This window comes from Muntiacus reevesi, chromosome 3, assembly GCF_963930625.1.
Source record: "Muntiacus reevesi chromosome 3, mMunRee1.1, whole genome shotgun sequence".
Lineage (NCBI taxonomy): Eukaryota > Metazoa > Chordata > Mammalia > Artiodactyla > Cervidae > Muntiacus > Muntiacus reevesi.
The window spans coordinates 218,317,982-218,341,329 of NC_089251.1; the positions used below are offsets into that span (position 1 = coordinate 218,317,982).

The 23,348-nt window shown below is 36.7% G+C and overlaps 1 protein-coding gene across 1 annotated transcript in view; it reads left to right on the plus strand.

Annotated features, from left to right (window-relative positions):
• The window catches only part of ARHGAP15 (Rho GTPase activating protein 15), a 677,158-nt gene that overhangs the window by 32,244 nt on the left and 621,566 nt on the right, over nt 1-23,348 (plus strand). The window lies entirely within an intron of this gene.

Below are 23,348 nucleotides of genomic sequence, written 5' to 3' on the forward strand. Positions count from 1 at the left end.
AAGCCATTTTGTCTCCATAATGTGTCATTAAGAAGATTTGAAATAAAATAGTTAGAGATGAACTCTACTGCCAATTGTGTCCCTGCCCCTGCACTCATCCTGAGCCACTAAACATACTGATTGCAATGAGTCTCCTCTGGTTAATTTTCTTCCATAATGGTGGTAACTTGCAGCTGAGGCCATAGGATGTTACAAAATTATTTATGCAATGTTAGCCACTCTTTTGGACCCCGGATCTGTTTTGTTGCTCACAGTGAGAGCAAGAGCAAGAGATAGGTTAGCCGGGGATAGCCTGTGAGTCCCAGTCACCCTGCAGAAACATGTGAGCTATTAATTGAGTGTTCTGTTAATATCATAGGGGCCTATGAAATATTCAGCTCCCTAACTGAGTTATTAAATGAGATCAACTTGCTGAGTAGCATGTTACTGATTATATTTATTCCCTGTTTTTCACTTGAATGTCAAGTGCAAAATTAACCCACCACAATTTCAGGAGCCTGAGGAATATATGATTGTAACTATTCTTTCTTCAGATTTAGCATGAGGAAGCCAGTGATTATATTTTGGAAGTGAGAAATATATCCCTAGATAAGGTTCTGAGAGAAACATTTTTCTTTCTTTCTTTTCTCCTTTAAAAGTATTGTCTGCTGGGAAGCACAAGACAGTCAGCCTGACTTTGAAACCTGCTAAACCGTTCCTCAACCATGAACTTGAGACAGTGGTTAGAGTAAATTATTGGAATGTCTATAATGTATTATCAGTAAGAACTGTACCTTTGAAAAAGTTTAAAAGTTAAGTATATTTAATGATGCCTAACATATTTTATTGGCTGTGTTTAACAAAAGGCACTATGCCGCAGTTGTTTTTGACAAGCATGAAAACATCACAGCATGAGACTGCAAAAGGAATTATGGAGAGAAATTACAAGTGATCCATCTCTCAATGAATTATCCACCTCAATAGCCCGCAGAACTCAGCTACCAATTAACACCTACTTTATTACATGTTGGGATGTACTTAATAACTTTCATGTGTTTATGCACTATTACCTTGACTGATGCCTCTTGTACAATTAGGCATAATTGGCATATCAATATGCAAAAGTTAAAAGGATTAACCCTCTTAAAACTAATGAGCATTTCTGTATCCAGCTGCTAAATGAGACAAAATTAGCATTTTTCACTTTTGGGCAGGATTTTATCATGCAGTTTCTCATTGTTGATATTACCTTGTTACATAACTTTAGTTTGGGGGGTTGTATGCTGGACTGCTGGAGAATCAGAGTTTTCCAAAGTTAAATTAGCTATAATTATCCCAGCTTTTGTTTCCGCATTCTTAGCCTCGGCAATATGTATTCCTCGATAAGGAACAAAAATAAAAGTTACTTTTGGTTATGTGTGCTCAGTGCATAATTATATAAAAGGGGTATTTTAGTGAGGATATGTCATTTCACCAAGAAAACTTGGCTCAGAGATACTGTATTGAAAGCTTGCCATGGCACTAATTTTCTTTCTGTCTCAGTTCTTTTCATCTCTTTTTTCCATGCACAATTTTCTGACTAGATACTGACAGAATGTAAAGTATTTTGGCATATTTATTCAAACAAGCCTGTTAAAGATATCTGCTCAAGCTAAACTAAGAACTTGATTTTTCAGAAGTTGGAAGTTGGGGTAAGGTCAAGGGGGAGATTTTGAACTTAGGAAAAGTGGGCAAAGATATACACTAAAATGTGTGCAGAAGTTCACACATAGCATGATTTTCTGTAACAGAGACAAATACATTTAATCTGTACAGAAAAAAATTGAGTATTTAGAAACTGTATATGTATTATGCGCCCTATTTCATATATTTGACATATATATACTATTCGTTATTGGCACACCAATTATGCAAATTAACAAGGACTTAGAGTATATAATAACACAATCTGATATTACATTACTATGATTTAACTTATTATAAAAAATGATAGTAATTCTAGGGTCAGATTTATTATGTAATTTTGTCATTAATTTATAAAGTCCTCTTTTTAAATTTGATTAATTAAAGTGTGTGTAGTAAGACTGTAAACTCAGAACATAATATAAAACTCTCCTATATATGTCATAAGAGCCTATGTCCTTGATGTATTAAATCGAGGAGTATTTGAAATGCCAATATAAACATTTATGCAACTCTAAACTCTGCAAACACAGGTGAATTTACTTGTTGAATTAAAAGTTTCTATTGCCTAAATGCTGCAGGGAAGCATTCCAGTAAAACAGGTATCAATAGTCCATTAGTATTTTATTGGTGGCATGCATCATTTTCTTTAAACACCAAAAAATCATTTTTATGTGGTTCATAAGATTGACGCCTTTTCAAAATTCAAAGAGGCCACTTTGCTTTCTAAGAAATGTTGGCAAGATGGAAAGTTTGGACATGGAATGACACGGTTAGTAAGAAAATTGCGTATCTGTGAGAATGATCTGGAGGTCTTGGTTTGGTGGGGAGGGAACGCTCTTTGGTCTCAGTGATTTGTTATCTCCCCGCCCCCTGCCCCAAGCACCAGAGACCTCTTAAAGGTGGACTGACGGTTTACCCGAACGTGCTAAATACAGAAGCAGAAGGCTGAGTGAGCGTAAACAGGGGCAAGTAAAGTGTGGGGCGAAAAAGGCTAATGTGCAATCCAGCGAATACCTAATACAAAAGGTTTAATGTGACTTTGATGTTATTTGTAAGAGGGATGCCCAGCCTACTAGACAGCTTGAAAATAGATATTAATGAAGAATTTAAATAGCCCAAGTCAGGAAACCGCAGACATAGGATTTGCAGGCAGAGCAGTTCTGGCATTTAGTACTGGTGTCTTAAGCAGCATCATGTATGAATATTCACCATTTCCAGCTTGTAAACCCCACAGAAGTGCATCACTCCATTCATAGCCATCATAGACAGGAAAATGTTTTATTTTTATTAGTGTTCAGACAAAGACTTAGATCAAGCCATTTCTAAACATTAACATACAAGATTCCTTGTTCTGTTAACAGACAGTGTTCCTTCATTTTTCTTTTCAATATATTATAAGGGGAAAAAGGAAACAATTTTCCTTTGTTTCTTACTTCTGTGATTATAGGATACTTGCCAAAGTTGTGGCTAGCTAAAAAGGCAGACATAAAAATTGCTACTAAAAATATAAGCCTTCTGTTTAGCAGAGATTTTGAGAAATATTATGAGGCTGTAGGACTTATCCCTGTTTACTTCAAATCAAGCTTATAGTTAGGTTTGAGGCTTTGTTTGTATAAATTGTCCTGAAGTGGATCCTGATATTCAATTAAAATGACACTAAATCACATTGAATTGATAAGACTTGGCATCTCAAACAAAGGTAATTGCCCGTATTGGTTTTATACAAAAATAGCACTGCTTGGAAAATGTGCAGCCAACACAGACTGTCAACTCCATTTATAGATCAATATGTGAAAACCATTGATCAGGCAGGCATGTATAACAGTAACACTTTGCATTTATTTGTTGTTTTTATACCACATTAAGGCTTACAGGATTATAGGCTTCCTAAATATTTTGACTTCCTCATAAATATATGATCTGTTGCATGTTAATTAAATGAGAGTCTGCAGCCATTTCTAAAATTGTTTTTAGTTTGATGATTTCCTTTTATTGCTGTGGATCGTATGATCTGAAAATGGATTAGTTTCCTTTTGCATAAAGATTATTAAAGCTTATTTTTAATGTGTCCTATTTAGTATAAGATGTGGCTGCCTTTTTGCTTTGAAAAATACAGATACAGAAAATTATTTTCTCTTAGCGAGTGGCTGATCTTTTTTTATTAACTGGGCATTCTCAGAGCTCAGGGTAGAATTATTTCCTGACATATTTTGCACATGTTGTAGATAATGGGTCTTCCTGATTTTTCCTGATAGAATGAATTTATTTTCTTTCTTTTCTTTTTGTCTAGCTCTGTAGTACAGGCATCTAATCAAACATTATGTGGAAAACAAACTGATCATCTCAATTAAATTCTAGACACACACAAATATAATTTGAATTCTATTTTCCTGATTGGAGAACAAGCCTTACGAACTGTTCTTATACACTGCATTCTGCAGTTAAATCTTTCTTATCTCATCAATGTAAGGACAGTGTTTTGTTCCTAATCTTTATCGAACTATTGTGGATGACATTTGTAAGCCATTTTGGTTTATGAGGAAAAGCTGGAGGACAGTGGAGTGAGACTCTCCATAGATCCAAATCTCAGATAGGACTACGAAATAATGTGTCTTCCACTGCAATTTTCTTTGCCACTGAGAGGTCAGTTTTGTTGAGAAATCCTTTTATATCCTCTATATACATTAGGACTACTGCTTTCAAGACAACACTTGGTTTTATATACAATATTAAAACAATAACAGAGAAGTTTTCAGAAATAGCCCTCCCCAAAAAAAAAGAAAGAAATCATGATATTCAAAGGTTACCTAAGGTAAGCAGTCTGCTCTAAAGCAGAAGAAAATATTTATTAGCTAGATTTTTGACTTTTACATAAAATGCCCTGGGCTGGGAGGGAGGAAAGAAGAATCCAAACCACTAGAGATTCCTTTCCTGTCCTTGCCATCCTATGTCATCTCATGCTGTGAAAGTCTTTAACTCTGTTTACCAAGCACAAATTGGACATGCCAAAGGTTGGGGAAGTTTTCATTGACAGTGTAGAGTCTGTACTTCAAAGAATGAGCTGGGGCTCTTGAGTTCATGTTCGAGCTTGCGCGGTTTCCATTTTAACTTGAGCATAGCTAAATTTGTTTATAATCTCCTACTGATTGAACATGGCGCTGAATGTACATGAGATACATTTTTTTTTTTTAAGTTAGTCCTCTGATTACTAATTTGAATCCAAAACTCTAACCTTGTTAGCATCTGGACTTATTTCCATAATAACAACCCCTTCAGAACCTACAAAGTAATGAATAATTGACAACAAATGAAATGTTTTGATAGTTGTCGGCACAAAGCATGTTTAATGTTTTGTGTTGCTTCCTAGCTAATTATGTAGATGACACATTTGTCAGACCTTGACTGCCATTAGAAACGTGTTTCCAGAGGGGAGAAAAACAGGCTATTCATAGAGTAATTAACTAGAATGCTCAATGACCTGTGAGAGATTCAAATCGCTGCCAGTTCAGACATTGTTTTGTTACAGAAGCAGAGGGGTAATTAAAATTCCAAATTACAGTCCTATGATGGAGCATTTGTTTGTTGACAGTATACTCTTACTCTAGTTTGTTAATTCTTTTTTAAATTGCTTCTAATCCATTTTATAGCTTTAGGAGTTCCGTCTTTGAATTTACTGACAACTAATATTATGGTAAATTGTACTTCAATGGGATACTGCCTGCCTCACAGTTTCAAGGGAGCACAAGGTGGGTGGGATAAAAATAGGTCCTTCCCTAAACTGATACATCAGGTGCTGTCAGTGGGAATGCCGCTAAACTGGAACATCTTGTTAAATACTGCATTTCCAGTTCTGTGTTAGGGGAAAATGTCCTGGCAGAAAATATAGAGATAAAAAGGAAAGCAATGATGAACATCTGAAAAGGAGGAGAAAATACTCTCCCAACAAGAAATGGTTGATTAAGGTGTTTTATTAGACAAGGAGGAAGAGAGAGGAGATAGGGCTGAGGATGATGATGGGGAAGGTGTTGAGATCAGTGCTAAAGACGTCTGTACAAGAACTCTCTTGGATCACTCAGAAAACGGGTGTTTCTAGAGCAGTAACTTCCATCTCAGGTCAATAATAAACTGTAGGACAGGGGTATCACGCATTAATTTTTTTCACAGTGTTATTGGCATAGTTTACAAATCTGCAAGGCTAACAGAGTCTAAAAAAATCAGCTCAAGAGAAATATTTATTTAGGTTGCTGAAAGTGAGAATATAGTTTTATTAAAAAGATCTGACAGAAGTCACACGGTGTTTGACGCAGGCGAGCTGACAGAGGCATCCAGTGAGCGTTGATTATCCCGAAGTCACTGTCAGCTAGGATTGATTTTCACTTTCTCCGTTTATGTAACGGTTCCTGTAATACAGCTGACCCCGAATCACGTTACCTTGTCATTTCTCTGCATGGATCAAGACGAGATGAGCTGAAAATAGCTAGACACTGACCTTGAACTTGCCAGAAAAGTGAGAAGTGACAGTGGGGTTTTTCTGTAGTGCATGTACAAAGATGAAGGCAAGCGGGGCCTTATGTTGAGTTCACTGCAGCATCACAAGGGGGCAGAGCAGTACTAGAGATTTCAGGTGAAACTGCTTCTGCACCAGTGTGTAAAGGCTCTGAAATACCAAGTTGAGACAGAGGTCTCATTTTTACATCTTAGTGTAGACATAAAGGAGAATTACTGATGAATCAAAATCTCAGGTCCCCTGATGTTCATAATCAGTAATCTTAAAGTGTACATTCTAATTAAAAAAAAAAAAAAAAGGTTACCTAATACTCTCTGTGGCAGCAGCTATGCTTTTCCACCAAATCATTCACAGCATCTCTTATTTAATTCATATACTACTCTTCACCCTTAAAATAATTTTGGAACCACAGTCACTATGATTAAGGGAGATTTATGGCAAATTCCTAAGATGATGTGAGTCATTTCAGGTACAGTTGTATCAGAAACTGGGAACAGTCTTTTTAAACTTGGTCGTCGTGGGTCGGTTGCTAAGTTGTGTCTGACTCTTGCCACCCCATGAACTGTAGCTCACCAGTCTCCTTTGTCCATGGGATTTCCCAGGCAAGAACACTGGAATAGGTTGCCATTTCCTTCTACAGGGTATCTTCCCTACCTGGGGATCAAACCTGCATCTCCTGCATTGCAGACAGTCTCCTGAATTGCAGGCAGATTCTTTACCACTGAGCCACCAGGGTTTTTTATACTATTAAGTATCAAAACCCCCAAATTAAAACTGGACAGTGCTATATGATGATTATAGGCACAAAGAGGTAAAATGCAAGCTGCTAAATAATGTTTGCCATTTCTGTTTTTATGTGCCTTGTACATTTCCCCATTTTAATACTTGCCTCACTTTTCAAAAATTTTCTTTTCATAGATCATCATTATAACTTTGATTAACCTAAAGCACAGTATGTTCAGAATATTGTCCTTTGATTGTTAGCACTTAGTTAAGTTAAATCATTGTTGTACTGATGTGGAATGTTTCTTATAAATGACACTCAACTTGCCAAGTGAAGCAGAGAACTGAAGCAGATTGGGAAACAGAAGAACAAACCCTGACTTTATCCCCTCGGTTGTAAGTGCCTTATGTAATGGGAAAATAGTATCTCTGTGTGCGTGACTGCACAATAACATTGCAAACCTCTACAGTAATAAGATCCTTTCTTGCCTATAGTGGATCCTTTCTTTGTGTTATTCATATATAGTAAATATACATACATATATCTCTCACTTCAGAGTGAGAGGAACATGTATATAAAATTTATATATTGGAGCTTATTTTTATATTCTAGGAAAAAGAGTTACATACATATATCTACAAGCTGAAATATCCAGATTGCTACAGCACTCTTCTTGCAATAGATTTAACTCAGCACAAACAGACAATGTTAAGATCTGAGAAATAAGTAGAATTCCAATAAATTTCAGGGATGAAATAAATAGATCACTTGGTTGCCAGAAATGAGGTTGAAAATATTCAGAACAACTGTGTTATCAGAGATGTCTAGTACCTTGTTTTTGCCCTCACATAGAAGATGATAGCTTGTGTTGTTGGAGCAGAAGTCCTCCAAATTAGGTCTCAGGGTGTGTGTGTGTGTGTGTGTGTGTGTGTGTGTGTGTGTGTGTGTGTGTGTGTGTGTGTGTGTGTGGTGTAGGAGGGGTGGGGATAAGGCGGACTAACAGTTACAAAGTTGATGTGTCCAAAAGTGATGTCTTGAAGGCAATCCTGAGGAAGAGTCACTTTCCTTTAGAGTCACACAATCTACACTGCATTTCTGTTCCTCAGAGTGTGCAGGGACCTCATGTGTGCCCTCTCCCAGGTGGTAGGAAGCCCATCTCTGAAGAGTTGATTAGCCTCTGCTTCTGAGACCAAGGCATACATAAAGGTGTTGGCTGCTAAAACACTTCCCCAGAGTTGTCATTCCACCACCCTTCAGTGTGTAAGGCTTTTAATAAGGGACTCTCTAGTCCCTCATGTGTTCAGATCCAGCTTATTGTTACCATCTGTTTAATTACACTCTCAGGTTTGTGTTGGGAAGCATGAAAGTATGTTATCCAGCCTTTGAATCCCTGTGTTCCTAAAGAGATGTGGCTAAAGTGCATGTCAGTTTTCAAAGAGCATATTAAAAACTGATAAGCAGAACCATCTCCAAACAACACTATGTAAGAAAAAAAGACATTATTTTTTATATTAATGCATGCATGTAATAGCAGATGTACATTTCTCTCCCAGAAATGATGCCATTTTCTTTATGCACAAACTCATATGCTTCTTCTTTGTGATGATGGATTTTTATGATTCCCATTCACTTCCAATGCACTCGCAATAAGTTTATTGGGGAAGAGATATGGAATTTGAGTTGTAATAGGATGTATAGTTGTCATATGTCAAGCAAGTTTAAGGATATGCTAAAATGGGAGATAAACAATGAGAAGAGAGTCTTTGGGGAGGGTGAAAAAACCCTAGAGGAAGTTGCTTTACTACTTCTCTTCCTCCCCCTCATTATTATTATTATTGCATTTCTTTTTTTTTTTTTTTTTTTTTGAGAAACACAAGCTTTTTTTTTTCTTTTAATGGTAGCTCCTGTAGTCACCATGATATGGTACATTTTTCCGCATGTAAATACCTTTGATAAGATTACACTGACTGACTCAGACCTCTCACTCATTTATGTGCAAATTATTTTATATACCAGCTTTTGGGTGACATAAAACTTAAAATGAAACAAAGCCAAATTCTGGTCTTTAAGTATCAAAATGTTGTAGAAGTCTGGTTCTGAAAACCAAAAGGAAATAAATTGTTTATACTTTCTAAATGGAAAAAAAAAAAGACAATGGCTGCTAGTGTTTTATTTCTTTTGTCTCTGAGGAGATGATTTCAATAAGCTAGTTTCCCTGAGATTTGAAAATATTTGATTATTAATGTCTTTGAAAATGTCCAGAAGTACTAGTCTTATTTTTATTGTGAGTGCCTTCCACAGTACCATAAACACAAACAACCATGGTACTGTTCTTTTTTTTTTTAATTCCTTCATGAAGAAACCAGTGCTGTTCTTGCCTCATAATCTTGTTTCTATGGAGGAGGAGGAGGAATAGTGATGACACTAACTTTCCTCCACTCCTTTTGGACACCTGACCTGCTTTCTTTCCCACAGGGTAAAAGGAAACTGCAGACTTCATATTTCCAATGAGAAGGGACATGTGTCTCCTTGCATTGAATTGTCTTAGATCATATCATGTAGCACAAAGTGACCCAATAAAGGAAGACAGGAAAACAAAGTGACAGTTTTGTTTGCTCAAATATAAACACCAACATCGAAACATGGGGGCAAATCCTAGAGGTCCAACCGCCAGATCACAGGAATTAAATAGCAAGAGGTACTGATAAGTAGTGATATTCTGTACTTAAATAAAATGTGTTCAAGGCGTAGTCAATAATCATCAGGGAAAGGATAATGAATAAATAGGCTTAGTTCAGGTTAGACGAACTGATCCATGAGAAAGTGAACCTAGCTTTGACAATACATCACCCACTGTGGTCTTACCTATCGATCATAGCCTGACAGTGGGTAACCTTACATGACAACGTCCTCTTTCACCATTTATTATTGACAGCGTCAATGCCAATAACACATGATCAAATAGAACGGAAAGAACTTTACATTCCTGGATGTGCTATCTTTAACCTCCGTACTTTTAATATTATACTTTCAGAAAAGAAAAAGACATTTTCTTTCTTGTCTTTAAAGTACTAATGAATAAGATTTTTACTGTCACACAGATTATTAATTTGGCATCTTTTGGTTCTCATCTGTAACACATTTTAGATAATAAAACCCTGAATATAAAGGACCATTATTATAATTGATAATGTTACCCTGGAGTACTCCATCTTACATAACAAAAATCCTAGAAAATGGCATCCAGTGGTATGTTCTAAGGTCCCTTCGTTAGTAATTTCCTGCTAGCAAAGTTATGATCATCCCAACGCAGGCTCTGTTTGTGTCCCTTTAAGAAGTCCCAGAGTGGAAAATGGGTGAGCAGGTCAACTACTTTCATTCGCTCATTCATTAGTCCATTCTTTTTCATTTGGCAGATATTTATTGGCAGCTATCAAACACTGCTTTGAAAACTGGGGACACAAAGCATAAAGGTTCTCTGTTCTCTTAGAATTTACTTTCAAATGAGGTAGAATCTGGGCATAGATTCATGCCCAGACTCATCCTGTTTGCTTCTTAGATGTCATCAATGTCACCACCTGCTCTTCCTCATCCTCCATACTGATACTAGCATTGCCTACCTTTCACCTTGCCACAGATATTGTATATAGTGCTTAAAAGATACTTATGAAATAGCAGAACTTCACTGTCTCTTCCTATAGATGCATTTCTGTGGGTTGTAAGTCTCAAACAAGAGTTTTTTGCTTTTTTTTTTTTTTTTAATGTGAAATTGTGGAACTCCAACCTGATTTTGGAGAAGGCAATGGCACCCCACTCCAGTATTCTTGCCTGGGAAATCCCATGGACAGAGGAGCCTGGTGGGCTTTAGTCTATGGGGTCGCGAGGAATCTGACACGGCTGAGTGACTTCACTTTCACTTTTCACTGTCATGCACTGCAGAAGGAAATGGCAACCCACTCCAGTGTTCTTGCCTGCAGAATACCAGGGACGGGGGAGCCTGGTGGGCTGCCATCTACGGGGTCGCACAGAGTCAGACACGACTGACGCGACTTAGCAGCAGCAGCAGCGACCTGATTTTAGTCTATTAATACTTTAAACTCTTTTTTGCACCCTGTGGTCTATTTCCCATGTAAATACAATATTTCCTTTAGCAAATACAACTTATTAAAGTTCTTTCTTTGGTAACAAGTCATGGTACAAGTGTTCCCAACTGGTTCAATGTATAATGCCTTTTTATCCGTCGCCCATTCTTAGTCCCTCTTCCGTAGTTTTCGTGAACTTATTATGAATGTTTAACTGGAGTAGTTGAAATAATAATTTTATGAATACAAATTAAAGTGTTAGAATGTATGCTTGACATCTAGGACTGTTTATGCTTTCAATATGAAGACTGAACATAGAACTAATTTAGAAGTTAACAGAACATTCAAAATTTTCACCAAGTTCTTAACCCTTATTGCTTCAAATTGCATAGACAAACTAGGGCCAAAATACAGTAATATCCAGATTTTGTAATAAACCAGTCAGTTGACTAGTTTAAGGATTTAGCTCCATGTAGAGCAAAGTGACTCCTAGATATTTATGAATAAAGGTATATTTCCCTTACTGTACTTCACTCTATGTTACTTCATAGACTGCCTTTTTTTTGTTTTTGTTTTTTACAAACTGAAAGTTTGTGGCAACCCTGAGTCTAGTGAAAAGGAGTACGTCAAGGCTGTATACTGCCCCCTTGCTTATTTAACTTATATGCAGAGTACATCATGAGAAACACTGGGCTGGATGAATCACAAGCTGTAATCAAGATTGCCGGGAGAAATATCAATAACCTCAGATATGCAGATGACACCACCCTGATGGCAGAAAGTGAAGAGGAACTAAAGAGCCTCTTGATGAAAGTGAAAAAGGAGAGTGTAAAAGTTGGCTTAAAGCTCAACATTCAGAAAACTAAGATCATGGCATCTGGTCCCATCACTTCATGGCACATAGATGGGGAAACAGTGGAAGCAGTGTCAGACTTTATTTTTTTGGGCTCCAAAATCACTGAAGATGGTGAATTGCAGCCATGAAATTAAAAGATGCTTACTCCTTGGAAAGAAAATTATGACCAACATAGATAGCATATTAAATTAAAAAGCAGAGACATTACTTTGCCAACAAAGGTCCATCTAATCAAGGCTATGGTTTTTCCAGTGGTCATGTATGGATGTGAGAGTTGGACTGTGAAGAAAGCTGAGCACCAAAAAATTGATGCTTTTGAACTGTGGTGTTGGGGAAGACTCTTGAGAGTCCCTTGGACTGCAAGGAGATCCAACCAGTCCATCCTAAAGGAGATCAATCCTGGGTGTTCATTGGAAGGACTGATGCTGAAGCTGAAACTCCAATACTTTGGCCACCTCATTTGAAGAGTTGACTCGTTGGAAAAGACCCTGATGCTGGGAGGGTTTGGGGGCAGGAGGAGAAGGGAATGACAGAGGATGAGATGGCTGGATGGCATCACTGACTCGATGGACATGAGTTTGAGTAAACTCCGGGAGTTGGTGATGGACAAGGAGGCCTGGCGTGCTGTGATTCATGGGGTCACAAAGAGTCGGACACGACTGAATGACTGAACTGAACTGAGTCTAGTGAATTGGGGAGATTTTTTTCCAACAGCGTTTGGCTATTTCATGTCTCTGTCTCACCTTCTGGTAATTCTTGTGATATTTCAAAATTTTTCACTATTATTATATTGGTTATAGTGATCTGTCTGCAATCAGTGATCTTTGATGCTACTTTTGTCATTACTTTGGGATTTTTTAGAAATGAAGTATTTTTTATTTAAGCCATGTACATTTTTTAGACATAATGTTCTAGACACAATAGACTAAAGTATAGTGGCAACATAAACTTTTTGTGCACTGGGAAATCAGAAACATCTGTGTGACTGGCTTCATTGTGATATTAGCATTTTGCTGTGGTCTGGAATGGTATCTGCAGTGTCTCTAAGTATGCCTGCACTTGGCCATACACAAAATAGGTTCTATTTAGACCCCATAGTTTCCTAATTCTCTCATGTGTGTGTAATCGGACAGAAATCATGCCATGAGAATGGACAAGGAAACCCAAACTAGATACTGGATGCATTAAAGAGATCTGTTTGCACCCTTTGTCAATCTGAGCTTTTCTCTACTCATGTTGACCTTTACAGTTCTGAGCTCCCCACCTTCTGCCTGAGAGCTTGCTGAAGCCAGTCTTAGAAGGTCTTTGCTTCCCAAGATCACTAATATATACCCAGAACTCCAATGGCTTCGTTTTACTTATGCTTCAAGGATTTATTTAAAGACAGTATCAATTTCGTATATTCTTGTGACAAGAGGCTAATGGTCTAGAGTAGGGTGTGCAAACAAGTGAATGATCCAATTTTGCCCATAGGTATCTTTTGCTTGGAATGGTGTTTTTAAAATTTTGAATTTGAAAGCCCTTGGTTGGAGTAGCAGTGTCTCCCATCAATTTATGCTATCTGCTTGGCCCTGAGGAGAATTCACTTTATAATCTTAGAGCCTTTTCAGTGACTAACTATTTAGAATTGAGAACATAATGTGGCAAGTCAGAAGATGACAATTGTTAGTTATCAATTTGAAAATTTAGAAGATGACAATTGTTAGTCATACATTTGGAAATGTAGTCTCTACCACATTTCACTGAGAGTGTGAAAACATTCTGTTATATAGCTAAATATGAATTTTCTTATTCAGATTTTTTTCATGTGGGATTAATTTCAATTTTAGACTCTTACATTATTATAAATTAACAAACAACTTGCTGCCTTTTAGAAAACACTAGATTATCTCTGGAAATAGTGTTCTTGTTACCAAGTTATAAATATTCTGTTTATTCTGGTTTATCTGCAATTTAACTTTTGTGAAGTTTGTTAAATATTTCTTAAAACTTGATGGTAAGCTTCTTTATATTTAAGTGAAGCAGTACACTTCTAAATATTATAAAAAAGAATCACACCAGACCCTTAGAAATGAGAAATGATACTATTTGACAGTTTATAATGTTATACAAAATTTAAATCAACTTATATTTGACTAATCATCTTATTACTTATCATTTACTTTACATTTTTACTAATTAAACTTAATTTGAAGGCTATTAAAGTTTGTTAGAATTTTTATTTCTTTTTCAGTTGACATGTAATATCCCATAAAAAATGAAACACAGAAAAATGAACCCTACAAATAGTCTCAACGCAGTTCCTTATAGCCAAAAAAATTTTTTTTTGAGCATGAGCTTTACCAGATCAGAAACTGTGTGCCTTTATGGAGAGAAGATAGGTTCACATGAGGAAGAGAAAAAGTCCTTTGAAATAAAGATCAAAGGGTTCTCAGAGATCTTTAGACTTGCATCTTGCATGCTGAAACTGTCCCTAAAATGTGTTTTGTCTGTCCAGGTTTCCTTCTTGTTTTTTTAATTGAACTGGCATTTTAACATTGTGAGTGTTCACAAAAATTTGTATATGTGACACATCTCAAAATATCAGACATTTTGGCATCACAGGGCTGGCACCCCAAAGAGTAGGCAGTAACCAGCTAACGGTAAATAGATGTTGCCCTGTCTAGATATATCAAGTAGCCTCTAGTTCCCCACATTTAAATCCAGGTTCCCTTCACTGGATCCTGTTACCTACCTGACATTTGAGTTGGCAATGTCAGCTTTAGAGTTTCCATTCCAACCTTTTTTAAATGCCCACTAAGAACAAAGAGAAGCTGTGTTATCATTCAGGTAACGGCAAAACTAATGTTTCCATTGAACGTAACTTTTCTAAGTTGCCTCTTCCAGATGAGAATAAGGTTGGAAATAGGAAGAAGTGGTTCATTTATGTACTGAAGTGGTTATTTACATAAATGAGACTTTGGAAAACATGATCCTCTGCTGATTCCCAGAGACACTAATTAATGCCCCTGTGGCACACAAATCTCCAGTGACAAATCAAAGATGCAGTCATGGGGAGATGTGGCAAGCCTCTGTCCCTGAAGTGCCCCCTCCAGGTTCAATCAGAACTGTCAGGCCAAGTGTCATACAGAGGTTGTGATGCTCTTGTTAGTTATGAGTTGGGTACATGTTCAGTGTTTTGACCAGTAACATTTGACTCTAGCCAGGATTAGAATTATTATTAGGCAGTGTAACCCAGGCATAAATCATTTTCTCAAGCACCTCTACATGATGGGTTACCTTCAAAGTGCTTTGCCACTTCATGGAAGCAAATTGGAGTCTGGTGATGGGTTAGTGCTGAGCCGACATGGGGAAAAAAATCCAGGCTCTGCCATTTACTTACTATGTTACTTTGAACAAATTCTTGATGGTTTGGGGGCTTCCTAGCTCCATTTTTATTTTATTTTTTAAAAATTTTAACTGAAGGATAATTGCTTGACAATAGTATGATAGTTTCTGCTATATATCAATATGAATCAGCCACAGATATACATATGTTCCCTCCTTGAATCACTCTCCCACCTCCCACCCCATCCCACCCCTCTAGGTTGTCATAGAACACCAAATGGGAGCTCCCTGCATCATACAGCAAATTCTAACTGGCGATCAATTTTACATATGGTAATGCATATTTTTTCAGTGTTACTCTTTCAATTTTTCCCTCCCTTTCCTTCCCCTGCTGTGTCCACAAGTCTGTACTCTATGACTGCATCTCCATTGCTGCCCTGCAAATAGGTTCATCAATACCATCTTTCTAGATTCCACATGTATGTGTTAATGTATGATACTCATTTCTTCTTTTTCTGACTTACTTCATTCTGTATAGTAGGCTCTAGATTCATCCACCTCATTAGAACTGTGCTCCATTTTATGAATAATGAATACTATTCCATTGTATATATGTATCACAACTTCTTTATCCATTCATCTGTTGTTGACATCTAGGTTTACATCTTAGCCATTGTAGATAGTGCCACAGTGAATATTGTGGTACATGTGCCTTTTTAAATTGTGATTTCTTCAGGGTATATGCCCAGTAGTTGGGTCATATTGTAGTTTTATTCCTAGTTTTTAAAAGAATCTCCATACTGTGAATGTAAAAATATCGGTTACCTATAGACTGATGAAAATTAAAGGAGATAATGTCTATAACAGGTGCTCATGGCAAAGAACACACCTGCCAATGCAAGAGGTGTAAGCGAGGTGGGTTTGATCTCTGGATCAGGAAGATCCCCTGGAGGAGGGCATGGCAACCCACTCCAGTGTCCTTGCCTGGAGAATCCCATGGACAGAGGAGCCTGGAGGGCTACAGTGCATGGGGTCACAAAGAGTCAAACATGACTGAAATGACTTAGCATGCACACAATGTATATAATGTACTAAGTATGACACTTGGGCAGAAGTGTTCAGAAATTGTAGAAAATTGCCATTGTAATCATGCCACTCATTTGGAAAATGTTGTACAGACCTGGCTCTGTAGCTTTGCTATTTCCTATGTCCCCTCTGCCATTTGACCAACATCTTCCAGCAGACTGACTCCAATATTCATCTATGTTCAAAAACATTTTGATTAAACCATCTTGAGCTCTTACCCAACCTATTCTGGGTTTATTTAAGCTTTTAATTCTTAGACAAAGATCTTCTGATGTCTGATACTGTTTTTTGAATAATACCTGCTGGTATCCATCCTCAGCTATGACTCAGAGTTAGCTCCTATGTTACAGTAATACAAATGTTTGCCGTTTGGGTGCATCTGCTATGTACCTGGCCCTGTGCTAAGTGCTGTGATGGAGAAGAATTGATTAAACCCTCACACCAAAGTTAAGTGATGGAACTGAGACATAACTCCAAGGATGGCTGATACCAACTCCAAGCTTTGGCCATTGTGAGCCACAGTCTGTATTATAACTCCTAACCCTGAAGCCCTACCTTGCTGTTGACCCCATGGTGACATTCTGCTATGTTCAGTCTGGCCCACAGAACAAGCGAGAGACAGACATACATTTTCCTTTTATGCCAATTAAAATTTTATTCAACTTTAAAGAGTGAATTAAAACTCAGTCTCCTACCAAAGGGTTTCTCAGCTGACTTTTCCCTCATCTGAACTCCTATAGCAGTTATTCATTTGATTAGTTATATAACTTTTCATTATGCACAGCTTTAATGTATTTCTTTATGCTTTATTTTGAAAATGTATTACTCTTTATTATCATTTAACTTTTTATATTTTCATATTATATAATCCCTACTAATCTGAAAATTCCTAGAAGTCGAATACTATACCTAATTTCAACTGAACCTAACTAAAAATGAGCATTTCACATGTTTTTTAAAAAAATTTAAACTGCTTTTAAAAAGTGTAAAATATTATGTGGCTAGTAACACCTAGTGATATCACTTCTAATTTCTGAAGAGACCATCTCTGTAACAAAAATATATACTTTTATCTGTATGACAAGAATGAGGAAAAAATATAACCTGGGGATATCTTATAACTGTAAAACTAAAGAAGTTGAATTGAGAGCAGGAAGACCCCAATAGTCGATCTGTGCCTCTAATCCTGAACAGTGAAGTCATCATTGCATTCATTGAGGCCAAGTAGGTAGCTCATCTCTTTGATGCCTGCCTTGTAATTCAGAAATAATGGTTTGTTTGCCGGCCAAACACTAGGAAAGAATCCCTGTACTGTGCAGGTGTTGTTTTATAAAACAACCAGAATTCTGTTGTTCTTTATCCTTTCCCCACGTTATTATATCCACTCAGAGACTGAAACTCCCTGAAAACACTATTATAGAGACAGTAGAAGAATGGCAGTAGAATAAGGGGTTTAGTAACCACAAGTATATTTCCAAAGGTGGAGCTAGAATTACCATGAGCACTGAGTGGTGGGCTTGAATTTAATTTTATATATATATATATATATATTTTACATATATATATATGTAAAATCGCATTTAATTATGTGTATATTCATAATTAGTATATAATTATATGTTACATATAATTTATTGTTAGTATATAATTATACACAATTATCATTTCAGTTCAGTTCAGTTGCTCAGTCGTGTCTGACTTTTGCGACCCCATGAACCTCAGCATGCCAGACCTCTCTGTCCATCACCAACTCCCGGAATCCACCCAAACCCATGTCCATTGAGTCTGTGATGCCATCCAACCATCTCATCCTCTGTCGTCCCCTTCTCCTCCTGCCCTCAATCTTTCACAGCATCAGGGTCCTTTCCAATGAGTCAGCTCTTTGCATCAGGTGACCAAAGTATTGGAGCTTCAGTTTCAACATCAGTCCTTCCAATGAACACCCAGGACTAATCTCCTTTAGGATGGACTGGTTGGATCTCCTTGCAGCCCAAGGGACTCTCAGGAGTCTTCTCAAACACCACAGTTCAAAAGCATCAATTCTTCAGTGCTCAGCTTTCTTTATAGTCCAACTCTCACATCCATACATGATCACTGGAAAAACCACAGCCTTGACTAGACAGGCCTTTGTTGGCAAAGTAATGTCTCTGCTTTTTAATATGCTATCTAGGTTGGTCATAACTTTTCTTCCAAGGAGTAAGCATCTTTTAATTTCATGGCTGCAATCACCATCTGCAGCGATTTTGAAGCCCAGAAAAATAAAGTCAGCCACTGTTTCCACTGTTTCCTCATCTATCTGCCATGAAATGATGGGACTTGATGCCATGATCTTAGTTTTATGAATGTTGTTTTAATTATATATAAATATAATTAAGTAATATATACAATTAGTCCATTACATTAGAGGAACAAGGCAGGGATAGCTGAGGATACTCCCACCTGTAGATAGCAGCAGTATACTAATCAGTCCTATTGACTAAACATTTGATGGAGAATTTTGGTTACCAAACAGTTCTCAGGTTGTATCTAACTTCAAGATGGGAAATCCACTACCCATCTGGATAATGAATTCAGTCCAGAAATAGTCATATGATCTTTGTTACAGTTAGAACTTGCATTTGGCCCCGTGGAACAGAAAAGTGGACATATTCACTTAAATAACTAATGGGCTTCTTTTTGTGTATAACAACAATGCAGAGGCAGTTAACTACCAGGCAGCCGTGGTGCTTGGCTAAACAGAATATCAGACACCGGCTTCTTTGGCTCACCCTCCTTAGAATGCAGTTTATTTCCAATTGCTGATCTTCTCATGGCCAGCAGATGGCTGCTTTACCTTTAGTATTTCAAGTGCATTATAGGCAGGAAAAAAGACACGCTAAGGGCAAAAGGCCTGTGCAAGCTAAACCTACTGTCTTTTAAATAGCTTCCACAGAAAGTCCCATTCAGTGATTTTCTACTTATATCTTGTTCAAAACTGTATCACATGTTTAGTTAATGTTTAGCTTCAAGGAAGACTGGGGTGTAATTTTTGTTCAGAAGACTTCCCTGCTGCAAACAAAATAATATCAGATAGAGATAAGGGCTAATGAAAGATCAGAGTTAAAGGAAAGAATGAAGTAGAATGAGGTGGGAGTAGAGATGTTCCTTAGATCACACAAGGCTTTGTCGTATAATCTAAGAAGTTTGGATTTTATTATTTGATGCATGATTGGAGGACACTGAAGGATTTTAAGCAGATGAGTGCCCCTGTTTGGTGTAAAATAGGTTGAGAGAAGAAGAAAGAAAATGGGAGTGCTATTAAGAATTTCAAACTATTCTTGATCCAATAAATCATGGTAACTTGTGCTGGATTGGTTGAGTGAATATAGATGGAAGAAAACAATTTAAGAATATTTTAAACAGAATTGAAAAGACTTTCAGATGGATTGAATGCAGGTAGAAAAGAAGTGGGGAGGTTTCCAGGTGTTTAGTTAGAGAAACTGTATTAATATTCATGCCAATCGCTGAAATGGGAAGAACCAAGAATAGACAACAGATCTCACAGTGTGAGATTTTTCAAGTGGTCATATTTGGTTATGGAAAGTTTGAGATTTCAATGACACATCAAAGTCAAAGTGTCAAGGTGACAATGAATTATGTGAATTTGTAGCTCAGAGAATGGGCATGACCTACAGATATCATTTTTATGTTAACAACCAACAGATAATATTTAACGCCATATATATTACAAAGAGCCCATCAGGATAAAGCTGGACATTAAAGGGGATTTAAACTTGCAGGGTAAACCTGCAAAGAAATTGATAGAGTGACTGGAAAAGTGAACATGAACTGAGAGATGTCCATGAATTTCAAGAAAAAAGGGGTGCCTGAGAATTTTTAAAGAAAAAAATATATATGTACATATTTTTAATATATTTCATTTAAATGCCTTTAGATTCAGTTTCTTTGAAGGCAAAGTTAATTCACAGTAATTGGAAATGAGGCAAAACTAGTGGCTCTCTGTGTTGGAAATTATGACCTAAAGAGACAATAAAAACATGGGTGTTATTTGTTTCATGTGTAAGCATTTTAGACATAGTTTATAGTCATATATGAATATGTATCCATGTACAAGTATATTTATATATACATTTTTATGTGTGCTCTGATCAAGTCTAAGCAATACCATGTATCTTTATATTTTTTAAACATTATTTTTCTTCTCCTGGTAGAGGAAAATTCAAAATTTATTTTTTACTTTTAACTTTCCCTTAAGAGGTATAGTTTCTGGTTCAAGAAAAGCAATCTCTCACTGCAACATCACAAGGACTAGGAAAAAGTCAGAATGTCTGGAAAATGGTAACGGGTTTAAACATGTGAAACAAATGTTCAAAGATAGAATCAAAGGGCAAACATCAAGGTGAAGATAAAGAAATAAACTATACAGAGATAATAAAGATAATCCACAAAACTAAACACACACACACACACTCACACACTCACACAACTCTAATTTTATCTTGAGTAAATTGAGTGGATATTTTTGAGCTTTGTTTTTCATTTGTAGTTTGCCCCAGGATAAAACGATATGCTCTATTAATCAGAAAAGGTTAATGGCATATTATTTCTTTGGTAGATGGATAACAGTTTCTGGACCAAGTTGTTTGTTAACTTCTGTCCAAGTGGACTATTATACCTTAGCAGCAAATCACATGAAAATGTCAACCATGTGTTTGATTTTACCCACTTTACAGAAAGAAAAAAAAAAATCCTACAAGGAGCATTATAGGATAATAGAATATGTAAAATGAATCATTTTTTAAGGGGTCTTTTCCAATTCTATTCTCCTTGGTTGAATTCCCTTCCCAATTTGGCCCTCAGATATGCATTTTATTATTGGAAGATGTGTGTGGCAAGGGTACTAAGAGCTCACGTTGAGTTAACTCCCATTTATCAAACAATTCCCTCTCACCCAAAAATTCCCAGAGTAGTAACTACTAGCAATTCTCCTTTATTTGTACTCTCCATTTGTACCTGGTGAATTCTATATTATATTAATTCATAAAACCAGCTCTGCCAGACTCCCTATGGTTACAATTATTAAGGCTGTAACTGAAATGATATTCCTCATATTGATCTTCAACCAGAAGTTTTTGTCCCGAAGCTTTTGTTTCACATTAAGACACTAATGATCGCCTCCACCAAATGAGCAGCTTAATAGTCACAAAAAGCTGAATGAAAATATTTTGATCATCACCTTTGAGAACACTGTATTCCAACATCTTTCCCATCTGTAATTGGCAAACACTAACAGAGCTTTCAGTTTAAAAAAAAAAAACAAAATGCTTTAAAGAAACTTTTTTTTTCTTTCTTACAAAAATCATCTCTGTTTTCATTTGTTTTTGCCAACTATTTTTAGCTTTACATACTCTGTTTGCTTTCCAGGTCATATAAAGACTATTTGCCTAGAGATTATTTTTAATATTCTAATTTTTAACAGTGTTTCATTTCTTTTCTTTGAGAACAAGATGTTGTGAATACAGTAAAAATGACAGAAATTAGGAAGTACTTTAGAGTGCCTATTTGGTTTATTAAGAGAATTGACACAGGTTAGTCAGTGTAGACTCCCCCACATCTGGAGGAACAGAGGAGCTACTTGATGGTTCTTATCTCCTCCTGGAAAAAAAGTGGAATAATGACTCTATAATGAAGCTTTTATACAAACACAGTGTATCCTGAAAAATATGAACAATATTTTTGAAATTGATCAAATGGGAAAAAATTTCTTTAGGTATTAATGAGGCATATTAATGTTATTCACTCCACTGTTAAAATAGTAACAACAGTACTGAGACTTTGTATCCAAGTTTTAAGTCAACTTCATATTGTAGACTATTAAGTTTCCTAGGAACCTGCAGATGCATAATTTATTTATTTATTATTATTTTTTTTTAAATATTATTTTATTAGTTGGAGGCCAATCACTTCACAACATTTCAGTGGGTTTTGTCATACATTGACATGAATCAGCCATATAGTTACATGTATTCCCCATCCCGATCCCCCCTCCCACCTCTCTCTCCACAGATGCATAATTTAAAAATGGATACTCTGTAGTGGTGGACTTATGCATACATAGAAAGAAAACTAGAGAGGGTTAAAAAACATCAAGCTGAATGTTTATGGGTCATTAGATCTTTAGTGCATCTCATGGGCTCCTAAACCAATGAACTGAGAGCCTTGGGAAGCCTCTAGGCTGACCCAAGTAGAAGAAATGAGGAAGAGCACAAGTATTACCAGTGCTCAGTGCTATTAAATATTCACAAAAGAGTAATTTGGAAATGTATTAACCACATAGTAAGTTAAGGCCCATCACGGATCAAAAGCCAAGTTTGGGGACAGAAAGCGATTGTTGGAAATAATTGACTGATATTCAGGGAGGACAGAGTGAAGGGAGAAGACTTATAGAAAATGACTTGATAGCCTTTTAAGGCCTGTGATTGGCAGAGTTCCCTGTGATAATGATCTGCTTCCCTTAGTGTTTCTTCTCTTAGGAGACACGTGCCTGAAAAAAAGAAGCTCTGTTGTCTCTGTGGATATGGAGCAGGCTTGTACATAAACTGAAGGAACAAAATTACCTCCACCATTTTTATTCTCAACCACAGATCCTGGGGTGAATAGCGCTTTCTAAAATCATCTTCAGAAGCCACTGTAATTCCTTTACACTTCAGACTTCTTCCTTGAACTTGGAAATCAGTACAGTATTTTTAGGGTGGCCTAACTACCGCAAACCTTCAGTATCTCGAAGGCTATGAAAAATGGTCATCTTGAAAACCCAAACTCATAGCAGATGTAGTTTCAATAAAAAAAGAAAAAGTCAAATTTAAGTAATAGAATCAGATATCTGTTTGAATAATAGTGATAATGTAATCAATATAAGTGAGTAATATGATGTATGTGTGTGCTGTGTGCTTAGGTGATCGGTTGTGTCCTGACTCTGCGAACCTGTGGACTGTAGCTCACCAGGCTCTTCTGTCCAAGGGTTTTCTCCAGGCAAGAATACTGAAGGGTGTTGTCATGCCCTCCTTCAGAGGATCTTCCCAACCCAGGGATTGAACCCAG